The sequence below is a fragment of the Seriola aureovittata genome, chromosome 18, assembly GCF_021018895.1.
Source record: "Seriola aureovittata isolate HTS-2021-v1 ecotype China chromosome 18, ASM2101889v1, whole genome shotgun sequence".
NCBI classification, from domain to species: Eukaryota; Metazoa; Chordata; class Actinopteri; order Carangiformes; family Carangidae; genus Seriola; species Seriola aureovittata.
This window is the reverse complement of record NC_079381.1, coordinates 24,523,110-24,542,500: the sequence shown is the minus strand read 5'-3', so window position 1 is coordinate 24,542,500 and position 19,391 is coordinate 24,523,110. Positions and strand designations below refer to the sequence as shown.

At 48.0% G+C, this 19,391-nt stretch overlaps 1 long non-coding RNA gene across 1 annotated transcript in view; it reads left to right on the top strand.

Moving 5' to 3' along the window:
• Positions 1 to 19,391, top strand: part of LOC130186659 (uncharacterized) — a 96,246-nt gene that overhangs the window by 61,246 nt on the left and 15,609 nt on the right. The window contains exon 5 of the long non-coding RNA XR_008830318.1: positions 10,725 to 10,819. This is a non-coding gene — a long non-coding RNA (uncharacterized LOC130186659). The remainder of the gene's footprint in view (positions 1 to 10,724; positions 10,820 to 19,391) is intronic.

Here is a 19,391-nt window from a genome sequence, read left to right as displayed (position 1 = left end):
CTAGTGACCACCGGAGTCCGACAGTGAGTCGGTCCCCGTACACTCCCACCGTTCATTGTTTATATTGTTCCCATGACGACAGAGATCGTCTGATATTGAGGAGGAACTTACTTCAACCAAAATCACGTATCGTTGTCCAAAGCTAACCGAGCCGTGACCGTTGTTCTAGTAACCATGGCGACCAAGGGATGTACAGTCGGCGTGTTTATTAATGTAACCATGACAACCAAGGTTCAGGTACGCCTGCCGCCGTAGGGGAGCTGCTTCAGGAGTCTCCTCCAGTGAGGTTTCAGGAGTGACGCATCAGGCGTGAAGTGTCAGGTGTGAGGCGTCAGGTTTGAAGCGTCAGGTTTGAAGCGTCAGGTGTGAGGCTTCAGGTGTGGGGCTTCAGGTGTGAGGCTTCAGGTGTGGGGCTTCAGGTGTAGGGCTTCAGGTGTGAGGCTTCAGGTGTGAGGCTTCAGGTGTGGGGCTTCAGGTGTGGGGCTTCAGGTGTGAGGCTTCAGGTGTGGGGCTTCAGGTGTAGGGCTTCAGGTGTGGGGCTTCAGGTGTGAGGCTTCAGGTGTGAGGCTTCAGGTGTGAGGCTTCAGGTGTGGGGCTTCAGGTGTGAGGCTTCAGGTGTGAGGCTTCAGGTGTGAGGCTTCAGGTGTGAGGCTTCAGGTGTGAGGCGTCAGGTTTGAAGCGTCAGGTTTGAAGCGTCAGGTGTGAGGCTTCAGGTGTGGGGCTTCAGGTGTGGGGCTTCAGGTGTGAGGCTTCAGGTGTGGGGCTTCAGGTGTAGGGCTTCAGGTGTGAGGCTTCAGGTGTGGGGCTTCAGGTGTGAGGCTTCAGGTGTAGGGCTTCAGGTGTGACGCTTCAGGTGTGAGGCTTCAGGTGTGAGGCTTCAGGTGTGGGGCTTCAGGTGTGAGGTGTGAGGTGTGGGGCTTCAGGTGTGAGGCTTCAGGTGTGGGGCTTCAGGTGTGAGGTGTGGGGCTTCAGGTGTGAGGCTTCAGGTGTGGGCTTCAGGTGTGGGCTTCAGGTGTGGGGCTTCAGGTGTGAGGCTTCAGGTGTGAGGCTTCAGGTGTGAGGTGTTGGGGGATCCGTGAGTTTCAGCCCATTTACAGACCTGAGGTCACGAGCTCCAGCAGCTGATCAGAGCGTCATGAGACACAGGAGGGCGTGGAGGACTGAAGCGGCGTCTGTCCGGCAGGAAGCAGCGTGAACGTGTGATGATGCAGACGTCTGTCATCAGGCAGGTGTTTGATGGGACGTCTGTAAACTGCGGGAGAATCATTGAGCTCCTTCGGGGGCCGTTACTGAGACGCAGCAGTCTGTCAACCTGTGTGTTAAAGCCGTGCGGACGGCGCTCTGTAACTTCACGCTCCATTAACTTCCTGCTCCTGATCCTGCAGGTGTGAAGAGACGCCACGCTTCATTTAGCTCCGTTCACTTAATGAGGCGTCTGGGGGGGGGGGGGGGGGGGGGGGCTGTCGATGGCTTCAACAAGACGACAGACGCACCGTGACCCCCCCCCCCCCACCCGAACATCACTGTCTTCATTCTCAATCAGTCGAACGTCTCAGTTTCCCAGAGTTCACGGCGGCGACTTCAAACACGTCAGGTCGGTTAGTGTGACTAACCAACCCAGCAGGTAGCACTACAGTCTCACACTGAGCTGCAGGTGGGACAGTCACACCTGGTGTGAAGGTGAGAATCTTTCCATTCGTCACTGTGTCACTTGTTTACAAACATCTGCAGAGTTTTTATTTACTGCTGACAGTCGACTTATTGATTATTACTTACTGATCAGCTGGTCACCTCTGGACAGGTGAATAGGTGACCTGAGTCTCTGTGCTGGCTGCATATTGTATCTGTGTGTGTGTGTGTGTGTGTGTGTCTCTGTGTTGTGTGTGTGTGTGTGTGTGTACATTAGTATGTGTGTGTGTGTGTGTGTACATTAGTATGTGTGTGTGTGTGTGTGTGTCTCTGTGTGTGTGTGTGTGTGTGTGTGTCTGTGTGTGTACATTAGTATCTGTGTGTGTGTGTGTGTGTACATTAGTATGTCTGTGTGTGTGTGTGTGTGTGTGTGTGTACATTAGTATGTGTGTGTGTGTGTGTGTGTCTCTGTGTGTGTGTGTGTGTGTTGTGTGTGTCTGTGTGTGTACATTAGTATCTGTGTGTGTGTGTGTGTGTACATTAGTATGTCTGTGTGTGTGTGTTTGTACATTAGTATGTGTGTGTGTGTGTGTGTGTGTGTGTGTGTCTCTGTGTGTGTGTGTGTGTGTGTGTGTGTGTGTTTGTTACATTAGTATGTGTTGTGTGTGTGTGTGTGTGTGATGTCTCTGTGTGTGTGTGTGTGTGTGTGTGTGTACATTAGTATGTGTGTGTGTGTGTGTGTGTGTGTGTGTGTGTGTGTGTGTGTGTGTGTGTGTGTGTGTGTGTGTGTGTCTCTGTGTGTGTGTGTGTGTGTGTGTGTGTGTGTGTGTGTGTGTACATTAGTATGTGTGTGTGTGTGTGTGTGTGTTGTGTCTCTGCGTGTGTGTGTGTGTGTGTGTGTGTGTGTGTGTGTGTGTGTGTGTGTGTGTACATTAGTATGTGTGTGCAGTAGCTGATCTGCATACACAGAGAACACACTGCAGCTCTCTCCATCAGCATGCACTGACACCTGCACTGTTTAATGCACTCCTCCAGTTTATTAATGCCCAACGTGTGATAAACATTTCTGCAGAGGAAGCTCACAGGTCACACACACACACACACACACACACACACACACACACACACACACTGTGACCTGTTGACTCGTCACACAGGTGGAGGTGTGTTCACTAGCATTGTGCGTGTGCGCTGCAGTGATGTCATACGACACAATAAGAGATCAATGAGATCTCAGCCCGTCACACGGCGGCCATATTTCATCCTGCAGTCTAATGTTATGAGTAACAGACAGACAACAGGAGGGGTTGAAGCCCGGGACCTGAAAACCACGGAGACCTGAGGACGACAGTGAACGCATCATTGGGACAATGATGATTTCATGTGATGATGAAATCATTTCTGATACCCAGAGTGCAGTGCGAACGGCGAGTTTGACCACAACATGAGTCAATAATAATAATGATGATAATAAACTTTATTTATATCACACTTTTCTTAACGAGTTTTACAGAAAGAAAATAAATAAAATCAAAGCAAAAACAAAAGAAAAACAAACAATTATAAATTGTATCATGGAAAATAAAACAACATGTCAAACATTCATAAAAGCTTTCAGATAAAACTATGTTTTCAGAAGAGACACTGATGATGCTTCCAGTAAATAGACTGGTCCACAGTTTAGAGATAGATGCTTCATTTATCCTCTAATATAATATTAATAATAATAATAATAATAAATACAAACAATAATAACTGAATAAGCTTCAGTCACCAGGTGAGGCCTGGAGTAAAGAAAGACCTGCTGGTCTCCGTCTCTGTCCTGAAACACTCGTCTGCTTCACTGTCCCTCTGAAACCTGGACGTCAGAGTCCCTCCGTCCGTCTGAAGCGTCTGTCTCAGGAGATTAATGGCGTCCTGGATGCTTTGTGCCCGGCGAGGCTTCCAGGGGCCACGGGGCCGAGAGGATCCTGGACGGGCCAAAGTAAAGAGACCATCTCATTAATATATGATTAATAGCTGCGGCCTCTGTGATTAATTAGTGTTTGTGACAGTAAACTTTTAACAGGCCCCCGTGTCGTCCCCTGGAATGCCCATTTATCTTTGAGGACCCCCCCCCCCCCCCCCCCCCCCCTCCGGCGTCCAGAGAGAGCGAATAAGTTTGCATATTCTAGTCTTGTCCGGTTTCATTCTGCCGCTGCCTGAAGGAGCGGCCGGGAATGAGGCTCTGCCACATGATTGATTGCTTTGCTTTTTTATTTGCAAGTTGGAATCTGCAGAAGTTCTCCCCCCCCCACCCCCCCCCCCCCCCCACCCCCCCCACCCCCCCCGGTCTGTGTACTTGTTCTTCTCCAAACGAGGAACCTCGGGCTCGTTGGTACAGAAATTTCTTCCAGCTCTGCTTTGAAATTGATTTGAATCGCTGTTGTATGAGCTTGTGTGTTTTTCTCACAGCCCTTCGCTGCTGAATCCTCCCCCCTCATCACCCCCCTGCCCTCCTCCCCTCCTCACCCCTCCTCCCCTCCTCACCCCTCCTCCCCCCCACCTCTTCAATCCTCAGCTTCACATTCACACAAAACTTCCACCTTGTTAAATGTGTTTGACATTAAAGCAGAAATTCTTTTCGTATAAACAGAGTTCAGCCTTTTTAAACATAATGACAGAAATCATTGAGATTTCATGATTTCACAGGTGATTTCTGTCATAAATAAATCAGTGTGTCCTTCATCAGTCAGTGAACCTCCAGAAATAATGAGTTTCAAGTTTCATTAAGAACATGTATTTATGGCCCCTTCTCCTGCCCCTGCTCCTGCTCCTGCTCCTGCTCCTGCCCCTTCTCCTGCTCCTGCTCCTGCTCCTGCTCCTGCCCCTTCTCCTGCTCCTGCTCCTGCTCCTTCTCCTGCTCCTGCTCCTGCCCCTTCATCCTGCTCCTGCCCCTTCTCCTGCTCCTGCTCCTGCTCCTGCTCCTGCCCCTTCATCCTGCTCCTGCCCCTTCTCCTGCTCCTGCTCCTGCTCCTGCTCCTGCTCCTTCTCCTGCTCCTGCTCCTGCTCCTGCTCCTGCCCCTTCTCCTGCTCCTGCTCCTGCTCCTTCTCCTGCTCCTGCTCCTGCCCCTTCATCCTGCTCCTGCCCCTGCTCCTGCTCCTGCTCCTGCCCCTTCTCCTGCTCCCTCCTCCTGCTCCTGCCCCTTCTCCTGCCCCTGCTCCTGCTCCTGCTCCTGCTCCCTCCTCCTGCTCCCTCCTCCTGCTCCCTCCTCCTGCCCCTTCTCCTTCTCCTGCCCCTGCTCCTTCCTCCTGCCCCTGCTCCTGCCCCTTCTCCTGCTCCTGCTCCTGCTCCTGCCCCTTCTCCTGCTCCTGCTCCTGCTCCTGCTCCTCTCCTGCCCCTTCTCCTGCTCCTGCTCCCTCCTCCTGCTCCTGCTCCTCTCCTGCTCCCTCCTCCTTCTCCTGCCCCTGCTCCTCCTCCTGCTCCCTCCTCCTGCTCCCTCCTCCTGCCCCTTCTCCTTCTCCTGCCCCTTCATCCTGCTCCTGCTCCTGCCCCTTCTCCTGCTCCCTCCTCCTGCTCCTGCCCCTGCTCCTGCCCCTTCTCCTTCTCCTGCTCCTGCTCCCTCCTCCTGCTCCTGCCCCTGCTCCTGCCCCTTCTCCTTCTCCTGCCCCTGCTCCTCCTCCTGCTCCCTCCTCCTGCTCCCTCCTCCTGCCCCTTCTCCTTCTCCTGCCCCTTCATCCTGCTCCTGCTCCTGCCCCTTCTCCTGCTCCTGCTCCCTCCTCCTGCTCCTGCCCCTGCTCCTGCCCCTGCTCCTGCTCCTGCTCCTGCTCCCTCCTCCTGCTCCCTCCTCCTGCTCCCTCCTCCTGCCCCTTCTCCTTCTCCTGCCCCTGCTCCCTCCTCCTGCCCCTGCTCCTGCCCCTTCTCCTGCTCCTGCTCCTGCTCCTGCCCCTTCTCCTGCTCCTGCTCCCTCCTCCTTCTCCTGCCCCTTCTCCTGCTCCTGCTCCTGCTCCTGCCCCTTCTCCTTCTCCTGCTCCTGCCCCTTCTCCTGCTCCTGCTCCCTCCTCCTTCTCTGCTCCTGCCCCTTCTCCTTCTCCTGCCCCTGCTCCCTCCTCCTGCTCCCTCCTCCTGCTCCCTCCTCCTGCCCCTTCTCCTTCTCCTGCCCCTTCATCCTGCTCCTGCTCCTGCCCCTTCTCCTGCTCCTGCTCCCTCCTCCTGCCCCTTCTCCTGCTCCTGCTCCCTCCTCCTTCTCCTGCTCCTGCCCCTTCTCCTTCTCCTGCCCCTGCTCCCTCCTCCTGCTCCCTCCTCCTGCTCCCTCCTCCTGCCCCTTCTCCTTCTCCTGCCCCTTCATCCTGCTCCTGCTCCTGCCCCTTCTCCTGCTCCTGCTCCCTCCTCCTGCTCCTGCTCCCTCCTCCTTCTCCTGCTCCTCCTCCTCCTTCTCCTGCTCCTGCTCCCTCCTCCTGCCCCTCCTCCTGCTCCCTCCTCCTTCTCCTGCTCCTGCTCCCTCCTCCTGCTCCCTCCTCCTGCTCCCTCCTCCTGCTCCCTCCTCCTTCTCCTGCTCCTGCTCCCTCCTCCTGCTCCCTCCTCCTTCTCCTGCTCCTGCTCCCTCCTCCTGCTCCCTCCTCCTGCTCCCTCCTCCTCCTCCTGCTCCCTCCTCCTGCTCCTGCCCCTTCTCCTGGTTCAAATCTGGCTGAGAAATTAATTATTATTCGATTAAACGAGGGTGGGAGGGGGCGTGGCTTAATATAATAGATAATTTGACTGAAATGATCCTGATCAATGTCACATTATAGAGATGATGTCATCAGTTAAAGCTCCTCCAGTGTAAAGGTGTGTGTCCATGTGTAGTGTGATTATAGATTATAGATCAGCTCTAGCTTCTATATTAATACTGTGAAAGTATCAAAGCCTCAGTCCACAGAGAAATGCACACAGCCTGTATTCAGAAACTGAGCCTTAAAACCAGCCGTCAGGACTTCTGGAACTTTGTGATGTCACAACAAAGCAGTCACCAAGCCCCGCCCACCTGGACCCACCATCCAAACCTTGCAGGATTTGGTTTCTCTGAGTGTTTTTACCTGAAATCTGCTTTATTTTTATTGGATCATTCAGAAAACAGTCAGCCAATCAGAAGAGAGGCTCAGAGGCTGAAACACTGGAAATATGAATATAAATATATACTGTATATTATATATTTAGTTAACTGCTGTACTCTTGTGTACTGGACTTTTATTGAGGCTTTAACACAGAAAAAACAAACTACATTTCCCATGATGGATTGGTGGCGTGTACGTGTCATCGGGTCTTAAAGGGTTAAACTTGGAGGTCATGATGCAGTGACAGTAACTTCACCCTGAGGAGTTTCACAGTTCAACAGCCTGTTCATTCAATTTCATCCCAAATGAAAAAATCAGAAGAAAAGTGTGAAGAAGTAAAAGTCCAGTGAAAATGTAAAACTTGTAAAAACAGTGACGCTGGCCCTTTAACGATGAGATGTGATTATCATCATCAATATTCACAGCTCAGCTTCATCAAACCGCTGCGGAGGTGTTTTATTTTGAAAACTCAAACACACACTGATGTTTTGTGTCCACATAAACGGTGCAGCTGCTTCTCTGACTCGGGCGTCGCACGTTTAATGGATCATTTTAGGATGAGCTGTGATCAAAGCGGCTCATTCCGCTGCTTTATGCTCCAGAGGAGAACTGTGATGTCGGATTATGAGGGATGTTGTGAAGGCAGCAACTTCTGAGCATCATGAAGGGGCCGGACCATCTGTGGCGGTCCCTGTGCTGCAGAGAATAACTGTTTATGTCCATATGTCTGCAGCTCTGTGTGTGTGTGTGTGTGTGTGTGTGTGTGTGTGTGTGTGTGTGTGTGTGTGTGTGTGGTGTGTGTGTGTGTGTGTGTGTGTGTGTGTGTGTGTTATATATTAAATATTAAAGTTTCATCCAGATCAACCTCTTGTTGTTTTGGCAACTCATCACTATTTTCATCATCGATTAATCTGGAGGTTATAAAATCAATTCATTGATTAACAGGAAATATAAAAACAGGCTCTCTGTGTGAACAGGTGCTGAACTCCCACCTGAGTGTCACGCCACTGATTTTCACAATAAAAGTAGTTGTGCTATTTTGAGGATAAAGTGTCATTTGTGATTTCAACAGAAATGAAAGAGTCTTTGAAATATTTTCAGAATTCAAGTCAAAATATTTCAAGAACTAGAACCAGCTCCTCGTGGTCGTATCCCTCCGCCACTCAGACATGTTCCAGGTCACTTCCTGTTTATCCAGAGTCATCAAATACTAAACATCTGTGTGAAATTTGAATCTTGAGTAATTTTTGAATTTGAGTAAAAAGTGTTTTCTGAGGTCACACTGACCTTGACCTTTGAACTTTGACCCCCAAAATCTAATCAGTTCATCCCCAAGTCCCGGTGAACGTTTGTGTCAAAAATGAAGAAGTTCTGTCGACGTGTCACTCAGACGTCGTGTCCACGAGAACCAGACGGACGGACAACCTGAAAACAAAATGGCGGCTCTGACTGTCGCCGGGCGGACGAGTAGAAAGTTGAAAGTTTTCAAACGTGTGAAGATGGTTTATCTGCTGATGTGAGTCACAGACCAACAGATGAACCGTGTGTTCGCGGCGGGGGAAACGTGGAGGAACCCGGAGCCGTGGTCGTCGGCGCTCGCTCCTCCTCTGACACCGCTGCTGTCTCCGACTCCTCCTGAGGAGAGGAATCCACAAAGAGAAGAATTAATCAGAATATATGGCTTTTAATATAAAAGCCTGTCATCCCCGCCGTGTGTTATTGAGTTTGTGGAGGCGGGCGGAGCTGCCGGGATCACAGGGCGAGCTCACGGCCACCTGTACCGCCGCTCGCCAGCGCCACACTCATACAATAAAAAGCCTTTTCTGGGAATTTGTTTGGAAGCGCGGAGACTTCCTGTGGACGCAGGAACTTTTCCTCAGATGATCTTCATTGTTGATAATCTCTTTAACTACAGGGGTGAGCCGCTACACCTGAACCTCTCCATCCAGGGCCGCCGCAATCGCTCTATAGCCCCCGCACTAATCCCATCATGCCTCAGGAAGACTTGGCTTCTCCCCTCTCCGCTCCTCTTCCTCCTCTTCCTCCTCTTCCTCCTCTGCACCATTAAAGCAACAGGGAGAAAAGCAGATTTACAGCAGATCCATTTCATTTCAATAACCTGCATCTGCCCCAGACCTCTGCAGGGACCAGGACCAGGACCAGGACCAGGACCAGGACCACCAGGATCAGCACCAGCAGCAGGAGCAGCACCAGGAGCAGGAGCAGGAGCAGGATCAGCACCAGGAGCAGCACCAGGACCAGGAGCAGGATCAGGACCAGCAGCAGGTTCAGGATCAGCAGCAAGTTCAGGATCAGGTTCACGATCAGGATCAGGATCAGGATCAGGTTCACGATCAGGATCAGGTTCAGGAGCAGGACCAGCACCAGGAGATGGGCCAGGATCAGCACCAGGATCAGCAGCAAGTTCAGGATCAGGTTCACGATCAGGATCAGGTTCAGGAGCAGGACCAGCACCAGGAGATGGGCCAGGATCAGCAGCACGTTCAGGATCAGGATCAGCAGCAAGTTCAGGATCAGCAGCAGGATCAGATTCACGATCAGGAGCAGGATCAGCAGCAGGATCAGGTCCAGGAGCAGGATCAGCAGCAGGATCAGGTCCAGGACCAGGAGCAGGATCAGCAGCAGGATCAGGATCAGGTTCAGGAGCAGGATCAGGTTCACGATCAGGAGAAGGATCAGGATCAGCAGCAGGATCAGCAGCAGGTTCAGGATCAGGATCAGCAGACACTGAGGGCGCTCTGTGACCCAGAGTTCTGTCTGCAGGTGATCACAGTCAGCAGGAGCAGGAACTCTGTGGATCATAAACTGACATCAGCTGACTGCAGACCTGTCCAGGTGAACCCTGCCTCTCGCCCACTGTCACCTGGGATTGGCTCCACCACCCAGCAGATCACTCCTCCATCTGCAGGAGGAGGAAGAGGAGGAGGAAGAGGAGGAGGAAGAGGAGGAACCGTGTTTCACTTAAAGAAAAAGAAAGTGGGATATTTTCTCATCGTGCCTCAATAAGAGCCGCTGGAAAATAATGGGGAGATAATCAGATCAGTGGCACTCTAATTCACTGGGTATTGATCAAGGCTGATTCCTAATGGGGCCAGACCTGTGTGTGTGTGTGTGTGTGTGTGTGTGTGTGTGTGTGTGTGTGTGTGTGTGTGTGTGTGTGTGTGTGTGTGTGAGTGTGTGAGTGTGTGTGTGATGTGTGTGTGTGTGTGTGTGTGTGTGTGTGTGTGTGTGTGAGTGTGTGTTGTGTGTGTGTGTTGTGTGTGTGGTGTGTGTGTGTGTGTGTGTGTGTGTGTGTGTGTGTGTGTGTGTGTGTGTGTGTGTGTGTGTGTGTGCAGAGCTATTTAGCTTTCGCTTTACGGATTGGAAACATCAAAGATGAGCCTGATAATCACTGTACTGTGTGTGTGTGTGCGCGTGTGTGTGTTGTGTGTGTGCGCGTGTGTGTGTGTCAGGAAGTTGTTGTGTTGTCTCTTTGGCATTTGTACTGTATTATTTTAAAAAATACATTTCAAAATAAAGGTAGAGTAATAATCAGATGATTATTTCCAGCAGTGACGCTCAGTCACAGCTGAAGTTGTAGAAGCAGCAGATACAACGTCACTGACATTCATTGTATTACATTTTAATAAATGATTATTTTATATTAATTATATTAATATAATAAATATTTAATACATTTTACATTAATTATTTTAATTATTACATTTATTTATTGATTCTCCTTTTTCATTGAATTGGTATCATGTTGTACATATATATATATATATGTGTGTGTGTGTGTGTGTGTGTGTGTGTGTGTGTGTGTGTGTGTGTATAAGCTGTTATAACACATTAGATAAAACGGGCCTGGACCTGGACAGGTGTCAGGTGGTCCTCAGCCTCTGATCACAGTGACAACCTGTTTACATGTTCACATGAGCGTCTAGTCTATTAAACACATTGGGTTCTTTCATGTTACAGTTGTTTACATTGTTGTTGTTGTTGTTGTTGTTTATTTACAGGAGACCAGGCGAGATACTTGTGTGCTGCACCTGGACAGGTGACGACACACCTGGACCTGACTCAGGACCTGAGAGACCACATGACACAGACTGAGGTCAGACTTTCCATTTCTGGTTCATGTAACATTGAATTGAGCTGAACAACCTGAGCTAGCGTTAGCTTAGCGACAGGTGGATATGGTCCAGGTACCGGGACACGGTACAGTGTACAGGTGAAGGCCGTGGTGACCTCAGATACAGTCTGGCCTTCTGAACGTGATACCTCTGTGACACCTGGAGGGAACACAAACATTCACCTGGGCTCAAAGATGAACTGATTAGATTTTGCTGGTTTAAAGGTCAAAGGTCACAGTGACCTCACAAAACACTTTATATCCATTACTCAAGACTTCACAGTAATTATGACAAAGTTTCACACGGATGTTTAATATTTTCTGTGACTCTGGATAAACAGGAAGTGACCTGGAAGTAGTCCGAGTGGCGGAGGGATACGAGCAGGAGGAGGTGGTTGTAGTTCCTCAGGTGATACAGAATCCTACAGGAAACCATGAGAGCTGCAGACTCTGTGCTCACAGAGATTCCTCTCCTCATGAAACCTGTTCACACGTTTTAAAATGAAAGTCTGGACCTGCAGGTTCTGGTTCTTCGTCCTCGTCGTGGTCTCAGGAGCCGCCGCCTGTTTTTCTATTTAAATGTTGAAACTTTGATTTTTCTCTCCAGGAAACGATATTACACTTTCCCTTAAATGAAAGAGGAGGGGGGGGCGGTGTTTTTAATAATATACTTGACATGAGAGCAGCGGTGTGAATGACACGGCCCCGCCTGTTGCTTGTTTTTATTAGGAAGTCTGAGATTACATTGTTTTCCCCGTGACATCATCTTCTGTCCTGGTTTATTTTTGCACGGGATGAGGTCGCTCGCCACAGTCCATGCAAATCAAAAGCTTTGATTTATGCACCTTTCCCGCCGCGAATGGAACATTAAATTTAATTTTGCTGCTGTGGAGCTGAGCCTGCCGCGCGCTCAGGCTTGACACGGTGAACCGGGCCCGCCGCCGCCACCGCCGCCGCGCAGGAATTCATTACTTCCTGCACAATATGCGAAAGCAACATTTGAATGAAACATTTGTCTGGTGTCAGAACAGAGCAGCGTCTACTCTCTCTATACAGATACACCGGCAGGGAGGAGGGAGACGGCTCCCACTGTAACAAAGCACTGAGTCGCGTCATGGCGGCACATTAAAATGAGGCCTGTTGGACGAGAGCGGCAGAGCAATCTGTTCCCGCCTGTGATCCTCCATTACACCCCCGTAATGACGGGAAACACGCCACGAGGAGGAGGAATGAAATGTGTTTCTGCCTCCGCCTGCTTTAACTACACGCTCCACTTCTGCCCCGCGGGGGGGGGGGGGGGGGGGGGGGTAAGAAGAAGAAGGAGGGAGGAATCATGTCTAACAGTAACCATTGATTGATTATCAGCAGTTAATTAATGATTATTGAGCGTCACTTTAATTAAATGTTTATTTTCAGTCTGAAAATCTTTTCATGTTGTTTCAGTTTCATCTGAAGTTTAAACCTTTGATCTGGATCCAGATGTTTTAATGTGATAAAAGATCAACATGTATTTAAACAAATTGTTTAGATTTTGACTGAAAAGTTTATTTTTCATCTGTAAAATTAAATGAAAAAAACAAATGTAGAAATAAATCTAAATAAACATCAAGAGGAACCTCTGACTGTTCTCAGTTTATAAACATGTAATACAGCATTTTAAATCTTTATTATATTTATTGTTTTCAGTAAATCCGTTTCATTTTCTCCAGATGTTTTGAATCCAGATGTGATGTTTCCTGTAGATGGAGGTTTCTCTGAAGAGCCACACTACATTACAGTCTACGACAAATGAATCTCTGTGGGTGTGAGTCTGGACCCTGGGGGGGTCTGGAGGCCACTGGGGGCCCTGGGGGAGAGCGGCGGCGGGGGGGGTCTGGGAGGGGGGGGGGGGCCCTGGGGGAGAGCGGCAGGTGGGGGGGGGGGGGTCTGGAGGCCACCCGGGGCCCTGGGGGAGAGCGCAGGCGGGGGGGGGGGGGCTCCTGCCTCACAGGGTGCTGGACAGATTACAGCCTCATGGCTGTGGATGTGAAAGCAGACGAGGTGATTACACGGGCGGCGCGGCGTGGCCGAGCGCGACCCCGTGATAAAGTAAATCCTCCATGCGTGCGCGGCGGGGGCTGCTGCCTGTAGAGGAGAGATGCATGCTGGGATTGACTCGTCTGGTCTCACTCTGGTGGCACAGACACGACAGAGAAGAAGAAAAACACTCTGCTCCGTCAGGGGGAGGGGTCTGTTCTCTATTCCAGGGGCGGGACTTGATGTTATCACACTGGGTGTGGCTCCAGGGGGCGTGGCCTGTTGCCAACATGCCCTGGTTACCACTCTTTGATTAAAGGGAAAGTTGAGGCTTGAACGATTCTGGAAAATGATTTTAATTGATTTGTTCCTGGTTGAAACTCCGGTTCTCCAGGTTCCTGTCAAGTGGGTTCTTCCATGGAGAACCTCAGTTCTTCCTCTCCATGACGCTGAGACCAGGAGCCGGTTTCTGGTCTGTGTGTATACCTGCAGACTGACTGTTACCATGGTAACGATCACACCTGCGCTGACCAGCAGCATCCGACAACATGAAACAGGAAGACATGGATCATATATGTGGTGTGCTGACGTTGTCATGGAGCTCAGTGGTTGGACGTGGTTCCTCTGGCGGCCATTTTTTTAATTTTGAAAAAAAGAATCTAAGTTTACCCAGAATGCAATGCACCACAGTCTAACTTAAGACAGACCAGATGAATTCAGACTCAGTAACTGAAGTCTGACTGTTTTAGATAAAAAGATAAAGATGTTTATGACTCTGTGTGTTTGGGCTGAATGAATCTGGACCAATCAGATGATGATGATGATGATGATGATGATGATGATGGAGAGGAATCAGTTTAGTGGATTTATAATCTTTTGTGATCTGAGACATGATCAGAGGATATGACGTCGTTGACATGATTAGTTGTGGAGGCCTCCTTATTGGCCCTCAGCTCCGGCTGTGAGTCACATGATCTCATAAGAATAAGAACTGGAGATTGGACGATATAAATGTAAACAACCGTCAGACCACACGTCTGTCCCGTGTCATCAGAGAAATTCACAGAAACGTCGTGAAGACAGATTCTCTGGTTTGAGATTTGAACTCACCAACACAGAACGGAGGTCCAGATGTTTTTAGACGTTTTAATGTGGAAAAGTTACAGATTATAACGTGAAGAAAAAATAAAAAAAGACATTAATTTAATTAAATGGTCTAAAGCAGAGTGAATCTGTGCGAGTGCATTTTTATAGTGTCCTGAATAAAAGTCTGTCTGGAAACATGGCTGCTGCAGGATTTATACTGTGGTAGAAGAAGATCGAGCTGCGAGTGTCGTTGAGCGTTGGTTGTGATTCGTGGTCGTTCTCAGCAGCTCAGCGACTCTCCTGCTTTGCAGTATCACCGTCTCCCTGCGTGTCCCCGGGGCCCCCTCCCTGCCAAACTGAAGAGCTGGTGCCCAGATGCAAATGACTTTCCAAGGTCCTTGTGATTGCTCATTAACTTTCCGTGGGCATAAGTCCTAACTTTATTATTGACTGCACAGAATACACAATCCACCGACCTCTGCCACCTGCAACTAAATCTCTCCCGTCCGATCCATCGCACTGATTTCTGCAGCGGGCCAGAAAACTGGAGCCAGCAGTTTAGTCACCTTAAGTGTTTACACGCCCCCCCACCCCCACCCCCACCCCCACCCTGCCTGCCTGGAGCTCACACATCACTGCAGACCATGTAAACACTCTTTTTAAGTATGAGAAATATGAATGTGAGAGCGTGAACGTGTTTGTTTAAAACCTCGTCTTGATGTAAAAGCGGCGTCTATCGATTCTCACACGGTCCCTCCTCTGTTGGTTTATTCAGTGAGCGGGGGCTTCGCTCTGCGTGTCCCCGCTCACACGGATTTACCTCCGCATGAAATATTTATTGAAAGCTAAAAGAATTTTCAGCCTGTCGTTATACATCCAGCCCCCAGGCGAGACCTGCCCCCCGGTGAACGCAGTGCTTATGCAGATCAGGCCCCGAGAATCAACATATTACAAGCAGCTGACATTTGTCCTGATATATTGAATCGTTAGTGCGACAGAATCACTTAAGCCGGATCCACTAACATCAAGTTTCCTCTCGTTATTGACCCTCACGGGCCGAAGCCTGACAAGTGGAACTGCAGCAAAGTTCATTAATAATGTGAAATAAATCAATTTGCCTGGAAATAGTGGGACAGCAGCAGACTGCAGGAGATGCCCTGATTCTACTGTTGTGATCTACTGTCTCACCTCCAGCACATACATCACATACATTACATACATTACATACATCACATACATCACATACATTATATACATTATATACATCACATACATCACATACATCACATACATTATATACATTATATACATCACATACATTATATACATTACATACATTATATACATCACATACATTATATACATTACATACATTATACTAACATCACCCATACATTACATACAACACAATATTATATACATTACATACATTATATACATCACATACATTATATACATCACATACATTATATACATCACATACATTATATACATCACATACATCACATACATTATATACATTACATACATTACATACATTATATACATCACATACATCACATACATCACATACATCACATACATTATATACATAACATCACATACCATACAATATACACCATACATTATACAACATCACATACATAACATACATACATCACATACATACATACATCACATACATTATATACATTACATACATTATACACATAAACATCCACATACATTACATACATTACATACATTACATACATTACATACATCACACATTACACATTACATACAAACATTACATACAACAACACACATTCACCACACATATACATTATACACAACATACATACAACATTACATCACATACTACATAACATCACATACATCACCCCTACATTACATACAAACATACATACATACATCACATACATTAAATACATCCCATCACATACATACATCACACATACATTATATACATACCATACATTATATACAACAACAACACAATCCATTATATACATTATATACCACACATACATTATATACATTACATACATTACATACATTATATACATCACATACATTATATACATTACATACATTATATACATCACATACATTACATACATCACATACATTATATACATTACATACATTATATACATTATATACATCACATACATTATATACATTATATACATCACATACATTATATACATTATATACATCACATACATTATATACATTACATACATTACATACCGACAGCACCGCTGTGCATTAAACATGAAGCTGTGTCTGCAGCAGTGAAGCACGACGCCGTCTCAACACGCACAGCTGACGTTTTTACTGTTTTCATATCATGGGGACATGATGTCACTTCCTGTACCTGAGTCACAAACACTTCCAGTCTGATTAATGACCTTTACTTTGAATTATCTTCATTACAAAAACAAAATCTTCTCACTGACACATGAAAGAACCTGATGGACGAGGCCAGAGAGACACATGGAGCCGTTAAAGAAGAGAGGGAGGGGTTTACTGACTGGACGACAGGCTGGACGACTGTTTCAGCAGCAGAGAACAACAGTAGGGAACATTAGTAATGAACAGTAGCAGTGACCAGTGATGAGAGAACTTCATATCTGAGCCGTCTCTTTGGACCGGGTCGTTTCTCAGGACATGTGTTTCCTCCAGAGGCCGAACACAAACACAGACTCTCCTCCATATGAAGACAAATAAACGGGAGCGTCTGGCGAGCGACCAGAGAGCAGCTCAGGATTCTTCTCCTTCATCAATCATGTTCCTGTCGGCTTATTATTGTTGAGTGTGGGAACCTTCCTCTGTTTCTGCTGGAGAACAGGACTCAGGTGAAGCTCGTTAATAAACAGCTGAATTAAAGCAGCTTTACTCTATAATAACTTCATTAAAGAATTTTAATTAAGACCACTGATTACAGCGTTTAGTTCACATTTATTTTGAACATGAAAATAATGAAACAACCTGTGCTCTGATTCATGAACATGGAGGATAGATGCTGAGATTGTTTCATCACAGTTATTGATTACCCTCCTCCTCCTCCCTTCACCCCTCCTCCTCCTCCTCTCTTTGCATTTTAGTTTGAAGTTCCCCCCCCCCTCCCCATCCCCCAGAAAATGTGACACACTAATTTTTGCGGCCTGTCCGTCTCCGCCGCTCATTTCTTCATCATTCCTCGCTCCATCGATTCCTCTGCTTCATCAAGTGCCCACGCTGCAGCCGGACCTCTCACACCTTGGCAGCGATCGGCGCTGACGGCAGGCAGGAAGTGCAGTGTCAGCTGATCAGGACGTCCTTCAGCAGCCTCTGTCACACACAGAGAGAGAGAGAGAGAGAAGGTCAGAGCTGCTGACAGAGGAGGAAGAAAGAAAAAACAACCACTCCTACCTGAGGAGGAGACAACACACACCTGCATCACCTGACACCAAAACTGATCAGAACAGAATCAATCAGGCTCCGTCACATCCGAGTTTTATTTTGTGTCCTGTCGTCGTGTTGTTTCCTTCAAATACACGTTTTGCATATTTTCTTATTTGAGGATGAAGATTCATTCGACAACTCCAGATTTCAATATTTATTTATTTATTTTTCTATTCAAGTCATTTTTTATTTTTGGTGAAATGACGCAACAACCAGGGACATGAAGGACATGAAGGACATGAAGGACATAATGGACAGAAACAAAAAGACAGACACGGTATAGTGATAATAAATGATGTAACCTGAATATAATTATAGAAATGGAATAATTTATTAATGATAAAATATGATTTCTACGTTTGAACAGTCCAGATGTCTAATAGATGACAGTTATTACCAAGATGGTTGTTGTGTTGCTGTGACCACGATCATCAGAGAACAGCAACTCAGTGAAAACTCATTCATTCATCAATAACTCAGGTAATGGCCTCATAGCTAATTACTTCATTCACTCATTCTGATTAATGAAAATCTAATAAACCATGTGACTTTTCTCTGATTCTTGAGGCCGAGTCTCTGAACCTGAAATATAAATAATGTCCTAAACTAAACGTTAAATATACGATTATTTTTCTTCTTTAAAACATGAAATAAATTCTGAGTTTAAAATCACAATAAATCAACAATGAATGAGAAATCATGCAGCAGCTTCAACCCCGACCTCAAGACCTCAAGACCTCAAGGCCTCAAGACCTCGAGACCTCAAGACCTTGAGACCTCAAGACCTCAAGGCCTCAAGACCTCGAGACCTCAAGGCCTCAAGACCTCAAGACCTCAAGACCTCAAGACCTCAAGGCCTCAAGACCTCAAGGCCTCAAGGCCTCAAGACCTCGAGACCTCAAGACCTCAAGACCTCAAGACCTCAAGACCTCGAGACCTCAAGGCCTCAAGACCTCAAGACCTCGAGACCTCGAGGCCTCAAGACCTCAAGGCCTCAAGGCCTCAAGACCTCGAGACCTCAAGACCTCAAGACCTCAAGGCCCCGCCCTCATCCAGACCTCTGGTTATTTATCTTCTTTTACTGCCATTTGACGTCTGATCACGTTTCTCTGTAAAAACAAAACACTGGTTCACCTTAGACCAGGACCGGTTCCCCTCAGACCAGGACCGGTTCACCTCTGAGCTGGACCGGTTCCCCTCAGACCAGGACCGGTTCCCCTCAGACCAGGACCGGTTCCCCTCAGACCAGGACTGGGTTCTTGCTGCTGTGACTGGTTCTGGCAGTGTGTTTTATTTCAGATGTCTTGTGTATTAAAAAGTTATTTTATAGATTGAACAGATGATATTTCAGAAGCTTTCTGATTCTCAGTGCTGCAGCCTCTCTGCTGTTTTATGGGGAGTCCCCCCCCCCCCATCAGTTATTGGCCTCTCTGTGGTCCTGCTTTAGGAATCAGAGCCTCTGATCAATTGCATAATGGTAATTATATTATATTGGGTTAATTTCATTGCTGTATGTGAAGCAGTGGATGATTCCTGCTGGCTCAGCGCTCCTCCGTCCTTCCTCAGCTCCTTCTGACCACCAGCTCCACCTTTGGGTGGTGGAGCTCATTTGCTAATTGAAAAGTGATCGACAAATCAGGAGCTCCATGACCGGGAATCCCCTCAGCCACTTTGCAGCCCGCTGGTCCCGATCCCTCCTGTGGACGTGACGCCCGACAGGCGGCGAAGGAGAAGCGAGGAGGATGTTTGTAACGAGGCGGCGGTGACTCTCCAGACTCCCGTCAGACAGGAAGGATTCAGTCCCGGCGGAGCAGCCGTCCAGCAGCTGAATGCTTTCTGTCAGTGCCTCTACAAGTGAGCAATAACAGATCTCCCGGCTAATGGTCAGTGAATTAAGCCGCCAGCCTGGATAGACGGCGTGGAGCAGAGTGGAGGCTGAGGCCCAATCTCCCCTCTGAGCCCCCCCCCCCCCCCCCCCCCCCAGCAGCCCCATTACCTG